This window comes from Tasmannia lanceolata, unplaced genomic scaffold (assembly GCF_043159265.1).
Source record: "Tasmannia lanceolata isolate RefF3 unplaced genomic scaffold, GAP_Taslan_0.1 ptg000037l, whole genome shotgun sequence".
NCBI lineage: Eukaryota > Viridiplantae > Streptophyta > Magnoliopsida > Canellales > Winteraceae > Tasmannia > Tasmannia lanceolata.
This window is the reverse complement of record NW_027518714.1, coordinates 63,167,826-63,178,450: the sequence shown is the minus strand read 5'-3', so window position 1 is coordinate 63,178,450 and position 10,625 is coordinate 63,167,826. Positions and strand designations below refer to the sequence as shown.

At 37.4% G+C, this 10,625-nt stretch overlaps 1 protein-coding gene across 6 annotated transcripts in view; it reads left to right on the top strand.

Annotated features, from left to right (window-relative positions):
• LOC143860906 (uncharacterized) overlaps nt 1-10,625 on the top strand; it is a 77,432-nt gene that overhangs the window by 48,186 nt on the left and 18,621 nt on the right. The gene's annotated exons all lie outside the window — the stretch shown is intronic.

The following is a 10,625-nucleotide window of genomic DNA, read 5'->3' as shown; positions in this document are numbered from 1 at the left end:
TGGCCCCTCTTTCTTTGGGTTGGCCTACACATGGCCTCTCTTTAGCCCCCTCTTTTGCCCCCTCACGTGTGGTCCCTCTTTCTTTGGGTTGGCCTACACGTGACACATATGTGGCCTCATTTAAACATTAAAATTAATACAAGTTTTTTCCATCTATTTCAAGCGAATTTTGTAATTTATAATTTTCTAAATTGAATTGAATTACAAATACAAATTTTTGTTTGGATTTTGCTTGATTCATAGGTTTTAAATTGGGATCAGATTTTGATAACTCTGCTTGGACAATTATGACAAAAAAGATTATTATATGTGACCAAAGTCTCCTTGCTAGTAGGTGCATCTTATGCAAGGATATGCTTTCTACACTTTAAAAAAGACAAGTTTCAGGCATGGGAATGTCATAATTCATTTTGAAATTGATCACTCTTATGGATCGAGAAGAAGGGGATATCAGTGGGGGAAGGTTTGATCACTCTTGTTGATTTTTATGGAAAAGCAAACACGGCCTCGGCGGGCGGGAGAAGACAAGGCTGCAACTTCTCCCTTTCTATTTCCATCTCTTTTCCTCCCTTCCTTTCTTTTCTTGTTTGGGATGGTGAAAGCCTCTCTCTCTCTCTCCTTTCTTTTCTTGTTTGGGATGGTGAAAGCCTCTCTCTCTCTCTAAATAAACAAATGTAATTAAATTACCTCCCCGAGTTTTATACAGATAATGCCAATTATATCTTTATAAATCCGATTCTGACCTTGATAACACCAACTTCCTTTTTTTCCCTTCTTTTTTATGCGCCTCCAATTTTTTAAGTCGACTTTCATTTTATCCGGCAACCATTCCCTTTTCTTTCTTCTTCCTCTTCTTTTTCATTTTTTCCGCGACTTTCATTTCTTCTTCCTCGTTTTTTTCTTTTTCCTCTTCTTCCTCTTTTTTTCTTTTTCCTCTGCCTCCTCTCTTTTCTTTCTTTTCTTCATCTTTTGTTGTGTTCCAAAGATGAAAAACGATTAAAAAAGAAAGTAGACGAGAAGAGTTCTATGCTTTATTTGAGTAGAGGGTAAAATTATCTTTTGATTCTCACAAAAAGGTGATACAAGCATTTTCATTAACATTTTCAGTAACGTTAAAATTTTGTGGGTCCCATCTGACATTTCAAAATAAGTTCGCATCCCAAAGACAAAATATCCTTTTATATGGTCAGTGGGGCGTGCATGCATTGTCAAGGGCAGCCGCCCTTGATATTTGATCAAAGGATGAAGAGGATTATTGACTTTTATCCTCTTGATCCTTGGATCAAATATCAAGGGTGGTTGGCCTTTACACTTGCATGCTAGGAAGCACTGGTACTCTCCCAGGGCTCCTGTACCTGTACCCGACACGTATTGGGTACGGGTACGTTTGGGTACACCCTGGGTACGTACTTATATATAGGAATAAAAAAAGCCCAATTGTGGTTGTTGGGTGCGTGTCGGGTGCGCACCCATGCGTACCCGACACATCCTGCTTCTCTCAGTTGGTGTAAATCCTTCATGCTGCTTCTCTCTCTTCTCATGTACTTAGTATTTACATGTAAACCATTTAAGTAACTTAAGATTTACATGTAAATAACAGAATACCCCCCCCCCCATCTGGATTTATTAAAAATAGTTTCAAGACCCAAATCTAAAAGAAAAAAAAGTCAACTCTTCTGTTCTAGTAGAAAATTCGAAGAAAAATGGTCGAGTCAAAATTATAACTTTTGTAACTTCCAAACGGTAGGGTATTTTTCAAATTCTAAAAATTCATACAATTTATCATGTCCAAACATTATTAAATCCCAAAAGTCCGGTAAAAAAAATCTCATAATTTGGTCTCTAAAAATTATTCATTTTGTCAGGCACTGATCAACACACTGGCGACAGACTTTTTTTCTAATGAATGATGTATTGATGCCTCAAGTTATGAAATATGGAACTTAATCACTTATGAAATGAAGATTAATATTAGAATTTTTCATTTTGGTGATGTTATTGTTATTTGATTGCTGTCCAACTATTTTTTTAATTTTTATAAATATATAATAAATATTAAAATATATTATTATATTCGGCATACCCGAACGTACACGCGCCCAGTTTTTTGAAAAATCACGTACCCACGTACCTGTGTCGTGTCGTACCCGTACCCATGCTTCATAGCTTGCATGCACACCCACTCACCAGATAATTTCTCGTGTTTTCACCAGGTTTTTAAATGTGAATTTATATAACATATGAATGATGTTTTATACATCAGCGCTCTCCATTCAGATCTCATAAACTCCAACGGATTTTGCGGCCACGTTCCCGACCTAGAATAGTTTAGGCCCCGACAATATGAATCCGATAGAAGACCTTCAGATGATCCAATTGTTGTGCATGCCCAAATCTTTCTTGTCTATTAACGTTTAGATCCTATGCACCACTGAGACCATATGGGTGCATTACACCCCTACACAAACTAGCATGGATTCTAATTGAGCAATGTAACATATAACATGAGAGTTGGATGCTTCTAAGGAATTTGAAGCCTTTATAGTAGAGCCCATCCAGGCCCAACAAGGCCCATGGCTTGAGTTGAGCCCATTAAAATCTACCCTGAAGCTCGTTTTGACTTTGGAGGCTGGAGTGAGGACGAGGGAAGGAATAATTGGGAGAAAGAGACGAGAACGTCTGAAATACAGAGAAAGAAGGCCGAAAGCATGTGGTGCCTTGCCTTGCCTTGAAAACTAAGCACCTGCTTACTTACTGTATAGAAGTTGCACTAATGAATTATGAGAAGGACTACGCAGAAAGCCAATTTTAAGATCAATTGACAAAAGGCAATTTCAATTGTCTTATAGGAGGGCAGAGGGTGACATGTAAGTGAAATCAAGACCATTGACATTGTAGAATATCCTGAGGGGACCCACACGCTCTTGATCCCATTTTGGTTGAGCATTCCATGCTTAATTAAGATAAATGGTTACTTAGCTCGATCTTGATCCTATCCTAGTTGAACATTCCACGCTTAATTAAGATAGATGGTGTACATAACCAATTGGGACCTTGGTAATGGCTTCCCCATTTTCTATCCTCATGTAGTTAAGATATGATTTGCCTTTGAGTTCCTTTGGGAAGAAGCCTTTGAACCACTGTTCTGTGCCTATCCTCTTAAACAATGCTGGGTTTTGTGGGTTGATCAGACTGAATGCAGGGCCAATCTCTGCCGAGAATCGCCCTTACATTGTGTCATATTTCTTTTTTTAATATACAGGTAGGGGGCCGCCTAACCGCAGCTTCCCATTAAAAAAATGGTTACTTGGGTTTTAAACGATACACATCAGGGTGCTTTCGGACTGCTTTCGAAGTGGTAGCACGCTTGTTATGTGTGTGAGTTGCTTATTGTTCTAAGAGTGTTTCCCGTCACTTATAGTAGGATGTTTAAAATGTGATGGACAATGCCGGTCTTAAACTTTCATTTTTACAACGGAAACTCTGACCGCTCCTATTGAAGTTGCTTTGATTTGGAAGTGAACTATAGGTGGGGACCTAATAATTAATGCTCCATAAATGTATAACCTCTTATATCTTATTGTTTATCAAGAAGTAACCTGATACTCTCTTATTTCTAATACTTGAATAAAAAAAATCTAGTGTTAAAAGATAAAAGAGAGAAACATTGTTCAAATTACAAGCAGGTGAAGAATAAGGCTGTTCATAGGTTTGTAGGAAACATTATTCAATCTCTTTAGTAGAAATTTGTTGTAGCGGTCGTAGCAGCAATGGACTCTAACATAGCAGTGGCAGCGACAACGGCACCAATAACAAGTGAAAGCATGGCAGCAGCACTAGACTCCCATCTAACAATGTCAGTAGGAGGTTGCCCGGTTTCTCCTTTCCGACAAATAAGTATAAAACCTATTGCACCATAACAAAGAGTTAGGTGGGGGAGAGGGGAGGGGAATGAACAAGAGTTATCTCGTAATTAATACTCTTAAATACTTTATATAAAATTTCGTCCACCAACATTATTAGTTATTAGAGCCCCGACTGTTCATAAATCTAGGTTTTCTCCCCAAAATTTTTGCTTGATTTCGCTATTTATAGATAGGTTGTTACCGTCCACATCCAACGCTCAACCTTTGAAGGTGCCAATCCTAAATCTGGTACATTTCTACATAAGCAAGAAAGCAAGAAACATGCAATCACATCAAAAGAGCAACATGGGAAAGTGAGAGAGAAAGGAAGAAAAAAGCAAGAAACGAGAACATGGGAGAGCATTAGAGAAAGCAAGAATCAAAAGAGAGAAACAATCACATCAGAACAACATGCTAGAGCAAGAGGGGAAAAATCAACATGCAGACATGGAGAATCTATCCCAATGCACTGAGAATCAACTCACAAAGTTCAATAGTTCAATATGCGATATCCATAAAAATTAAGAAACTCCCTTTAAACAGCTAATATATAAGATTATAGACAATCTTATAACCTCTTAGGAAATCATTGTTATCGGCCGAGACAAATCTTTTCTTAGACATAGAGAATCATAAATACAGTTAGAAAAGCAAGAACTAACTCTGTATTAGGATTTTTTTGTTGAAGAAAACAATTTTATTAAATAACAATAGATTACATGTGCACTTCAGGGTGTAAGGATTGCCTTTTATAAAATGATTCGCTAGAAGCTCTGAATTTGGCTAAGCGATCAGCCAAATCACTGGCACTTCTAGGAATAAGAGAAAAAGAGCAAACATCAAACAAACACATAATTTTTATTAGAACTAATAGACCTAAAAGTGTTTTTTTATTAAAAGACCTCACCTAAAATCAGCTCCAAGTCGCTCCCAAACTTTATTAAAATCCACTAAAATTAAATTATTTTAAATTATAAATGACAAAGGCCGCAAAATTTCAGCCAAATCCAACATGAATCATCCCTAGTCGACTTGGGCCCCCTCTGCAAATGATCCTGGCCCTTTTCTTGTCTATTAGATTCCTATGATGATTCCAATGATCAACATCATTGACCCAAAAGCAATCTTCAGGATAACCAACAAATTAATTAGTCAAATGAAATCTAACCCACTCATGCATGGAGAATTGGGAGAGTTCAATTAGCATCTATGCTCTCTTGAAAAGTAGACTTTCCCTAAAGCTAAATTCGAGTGGTCGATCAATCTCCAGCGTACAAGAACTCGAAAGTGTAGAACTTAGAATTCAAAAGCATAAGCATTTACACAAGTGTCAACATGAACGTATAGTAGCAAACACATTAGGTCATCTTTCTCAAGGGAAAGTAGAAGTTAGGGGATCTTAAGGCGGAGTGAGTAGCAAGACTTGTGGAAGGAGCTTCTTTTAAGGAAAAAAGCATCATTCAAAGGGGCAGGGAAAAGGGTCTAAAAGAGATTAATGATAAGATACCATGAGATAAATAGATACTTAAAAAAATATCTTTCTTCAATACTTAAAAAAGCGCCACGTTGGCGATGCTAAGAAAGAAGGATATTGTGATTTCGGCGTATTCCTTATGGTGCTCAGGGACTCATCTTTACACATCTGGGTCTCCATAGATGCTTCCCTTTCATTTTGCTACAAGGTGATTATTGATTGAGATATGCTCTTCCTTTTAAAATTTTTCCTTTAATGCCACAAAAATAATAATCAATTCCCTTCAAAGTACACAGTTTCATTGCATTATCACACCCCAAAAGAGCTTTTAAAAATATAGTCCTGTTACTAATTGAGGAATTAACAGTAATCTACTAGTCTTAATAGGAATGGCTCATTGCGACTATGTTTTCATTGTAACGAGGCATTCCTAGCTATTATGCATATGGGGTACCATTTGTGAATGATCATGGCCACTTGATTATCCCCGCCATGGATCTCCAATGTCCTAAGAGTCAGATTGATCGGACAACCCTAAATTCCTAACTATCTGATCACAAGCTCGCAAATAATTAAGACAGAAAATACTTAGGCAATAGTCACGTTAGTTCATAGACGGGTGAAGATGTTCTCTACCTCGAGGAACTAAAGATGCATACTCAAGGTAAAAAGTTAATTGGGACCAATAATACCTTTGGTCAAGTAGCTTATAATCTTCCATATCCGTGTATGTTTCAGGCAATGGGAAACCCGACATGGGTCCCACAAGTGTGAAGATGTCAAAAGCTGGTACGCCTTCCTTCTCGACATGCACACGCATATACATATTGGACTGATATATCCACTCCCCTCTCGATACACACATATTGGACTAGGGAATGATTTCGGCGCTCAAATGTTTTGATAAACATGCGCTCACTTGTTTGTTGTGTAGTATTTAAAGGGTTTTAAGAGCTTTTTGACAACTGTAATATCCTCTTATCACATCCCTTTAAATGCTACACGACAAACAAGTGGAACACATGTTTATCAAAACACTGGAGCCCAGAAATCATTTCTCATTGGACTAATATCCACATTACCATATTTTGATAATGACACTACTCGTTTGTTTAATACTTATCTAATTAATTAGCTTTTCATTGTAGTCTCCTAGTTTCCTCCAAATCAAATCCTCCATAATTGTAAACGTTTTTTTTTTTTTTTTGGTGGTGTACTTGACCATCTCTGCATCCTATATGCAGTGATCATGACTCTTAGCATCAATCTCCAAATCGTATACTAATAACACAATAGAACTCATTGAAACTTAGGTTTCTAGTGTGATTTCACGAAACTCTTCCCTGTAGTTATCTTTACACTTCCAAAGTCAAATAGAAAGAAATAAACGCTTCCACGCTTATGGCCTAATCGTGAGAGAAAAAACTGGCCTCCAGAACGGTTGGGAGGAACTCCTCCAACCCCTCTAATAGCAAGGGTGTGGAAATATCAATTCCATTGTGAGAACCATTGCTTTTAATAAGAAATTGTTCGGTGTCTTATTACTTAAAAACTTAACAAGTCAATCATTGACATTCTCTAGCACGAGTCCACAGCTCATGACGTTCTTCCCATCACATCAATTACCTAATTAAACACAATTAAAGCTTGATTAGGCATAGCTGATGTAGGTAAATTTAGAATTATCCACACTTAATTATTACCCTAAATGTGAGCATTGCACCTACTATTGTTAATGACTTTTTGACTTGGAGATCGATAATTGGACGAATGGGGATTGATCTGGCTGACTAGATTTCATGCACTCTGTTCTATTTATTTATTATCATCCTTTGCTTAAGAAGAGTAAGAATGGAATAAACAAGGAGATTAGTAGGAGAACCCTAGCTGGGGTAGGCAAGACCATTGATGAAGACTTATCTAAGGTTAAAGATGAGATGTTATTATTAATACAAATACGTGTGTTACATTAACTAAAGGAAAATCTTAAGAAAGAAAAAAGGTGAACTTTTCAGAGGGTGCTATCAAGGCCCTTAATTCATGTGATTAAGAATTAGGTCAACGAAATCCGATTACTGGTAGAACATAAACTAATTTTGATAATGGAATGATGTGGCTCAGGCGTATCTAGTTATGTGCGGACATATATAAAGTAATTTTGATTATGGAATGATGCAGGTCAGAGTTATCTGGTTACGTGCACGGGGCACGTCTCCAACGAAGAGTGAACCGTTGCAATTTATCATTAGACAACTCAGATTTTGGTGTTTAGTTCACGCGTCCAAACATTAACAGAATGTCAAAGCTGGCCAAAGCAATTTTTGCAGCCCCTTTCTCACGGTATAACTGTATAAGTGTCTCCTCATATAAATAATTAAAATTTCAGCTATCACCTGCCTCTTCTCTCTTCCATTATCAAAGGCTCTTATAATTGCCTAAGCACAATCAATAGCCTATCAAAGAATGAGAAATTATACGGTGGACGGCCTTGCATGCACGTGCAGCACCAAAAAATACAAAACGTGGGGCCCACATTGTTTGGGTGATCCAAACCATTTATTTGTTGGGCTCTGACTTAGATAGGCTGTTTCCAAAAAATCTTTACCATAGGGTGATCCTAACCCCCTGATTTGGGTAGGTTTAAAATGGACGGCACCGTAAAGAAATCTCAAAAGATTGGAAGGTTAGGATCATCCTATGCGGGAGACTTTCTGGGCACACCCTATCTATATCAGGGCCCCACCCAAATAATATGGGCTGCACTGTTTTTTGTGCTGGTGCTCATATAAATTATTAGAACTAGAAATTATTAGAGGAGTTCCATTATCAAAATAAGGGAGTGCTAGTATCAATTTTCTAATGCATGCACAGCCTTGTTTTAATAATGCAACTCCTCCCTTCAGTCTTTATGATCCAATGTTGATATCTTTGGGAATTTTGACAACATGAAAGAACATTATAAAAGTGTATAACAACGCGAGGAATGCCGAGGAAGTGTGGATATTAATTCCCTAGATATTTTTTAAAGACCCGTAGAAAATCATCAAAACACCATGTACCCAGCAAGCAAAGGTTCCGTGAGTAAACGAAACCGCACCAGTCACTATCTTGGGTTATGTTACATGTTGATTCTATAGGACCTAACATAGATAGGGTATCCCTAAGAAATCATCTCCATAGGATCATGGTGAGCGTTGATTTGTGGAGGTTTAAAATGGACGTCTAGAAAATGGGTCCATTTTATGCTTGTACAAATCGAGTGGTTAGGATGATTGTATGGAGATGGTTTGTTAGGAACACCCTATCTATGTCAGGTTCTATGGAATGAATGAATGTGTTGGATGGGTTAAACAACATGGGAGATGGTGTACTTATAGTGGGTTGCTCATATAAGCTATATGAGCTATAGCCCAGAAACCTCGCTCCCCCCTATATATATATATATATATATATATATATATATATATATATATATCTGAGAAAACTGTTGGTGAGCTTAAGCGCACCAAACCTATGGCGCTTAAGCTCCCCAATCACATGGGGGCCCACTTTGTTAGGAGATCCAAAGCATTCATTTTAAAGGCCTTATGATAGATAGGGGGTGTACCAAAAATCAGCTCCATAGGATCATCCTAACCCCTTCATTTGTGGAGGACAAAAATGGGCAGATTTGTGTCTGTCCATTTTTGTCCTCCACAAATGGAGGGGTTAGGATGATCCTAAGGAGCTGATTTTTGGTACACCCCATATCCATGTAAGGGACTTTAAAATGAATGCTTTGGATCACCTAACAAAGTGGGCCCCCATGTGATTGGGGCGCTTAAGCTCACCAAAAGTTTGGTGAGCTTAAGCGCACCAACAGTTTCCTCTCTCTCTCTCTCTCTCTCTATATATATATATATATATATATATATATATATATATATATATATATATATATATATATGAGGAAAAGGATTGTATGCTCGACCGTACCTAAAGTTAGGTACGGTAGAGTGCCAAATCACATGGGTCCCTCATATTTGGTGGGCATCTAAACTATTCATTTGCAAGGCCCCATCATAGATAGGGTGCATACAAAAAATCAGCACCATTGAATCATCCTAACCCCTCCAAAACTGGAGGGCGAAATTGGCAGATTTGTGGACAAACACTGTCTGTCCATTTTAGCCTCCACAAATGGATGGGTTAGGATGATCCTATGGAGCTGATTTTTGGTATGCACCCTATCTATGATGGGGCCTTGCAAATGAATGGTTTAGATGCCCACCAAAAATGGGGGACCCATGTGATTTGGCACTCTACCGTACCTAACTTTAGGTACGGTCGAGCGTACAATCCTTTTCCTCATATATATATATATATATATATATATATATATATATAGGTGGTGCGGTTTCGTTTACTAACAAACGAAACCGCATACAATCATCCTAGAGCTTAGAATACACCATCTCCCATAGTAGTTTGACTCATCCAACCTATTCATTTTACACTATCTCACATAGATAGGGTGTTCCTAACAAACCAGCTTCATACCATAATCCTAACCATCCGATCTATATGACCATAATTTCTAGCCATCCATTCTAAGCCTCCACAAATCATAACCCTAACCATAACCATAACCATAACCATAACCAAGGTTTTAAATTTCGGTTTCGAAGTGGGAAATTTACTAAATGGGTTGGATGACTCAACCAACTATGGGAGTAGTGGTCTATGAGCTCTAGCTCAGGCTAAGCTTGAGCTTAGAAACCTTTTCCATATATATATATATATATATATATATATATATATATATATATATGAGGAAATGGTTTGTGAGCTCTGCTCATATAAGCTTATCTGAGCGAAGCTCACAAACCACTAGGGGCCCACATTTTGGTGGTGATCCTAAGCATTCATTTGGAAGGTCCCTTTATAGATGGGGTGTGTACCAAAAATCAGTTCCATTGGATCATCCTAACCTTTTCATTTGTGGAGGGAAAAAATGGGCAGATTTGTGGACAAACAGTATAAACTATCTAAGTTGATACTGGCTATAAGTTAATAAACTTCTCTATCTTAATAGAAAATCACCCGTCTAGACTTGATACCTAAGCCTAAGTTAATAACTTCTATATGATAATTTAATAAAAAATTTCAATTATTTTCCTGGTCTAATATATATATATATATATATATATTATATATATATATATATTAATAAAATGAAAATTAACCTAAAGATATAAGAGGATTAC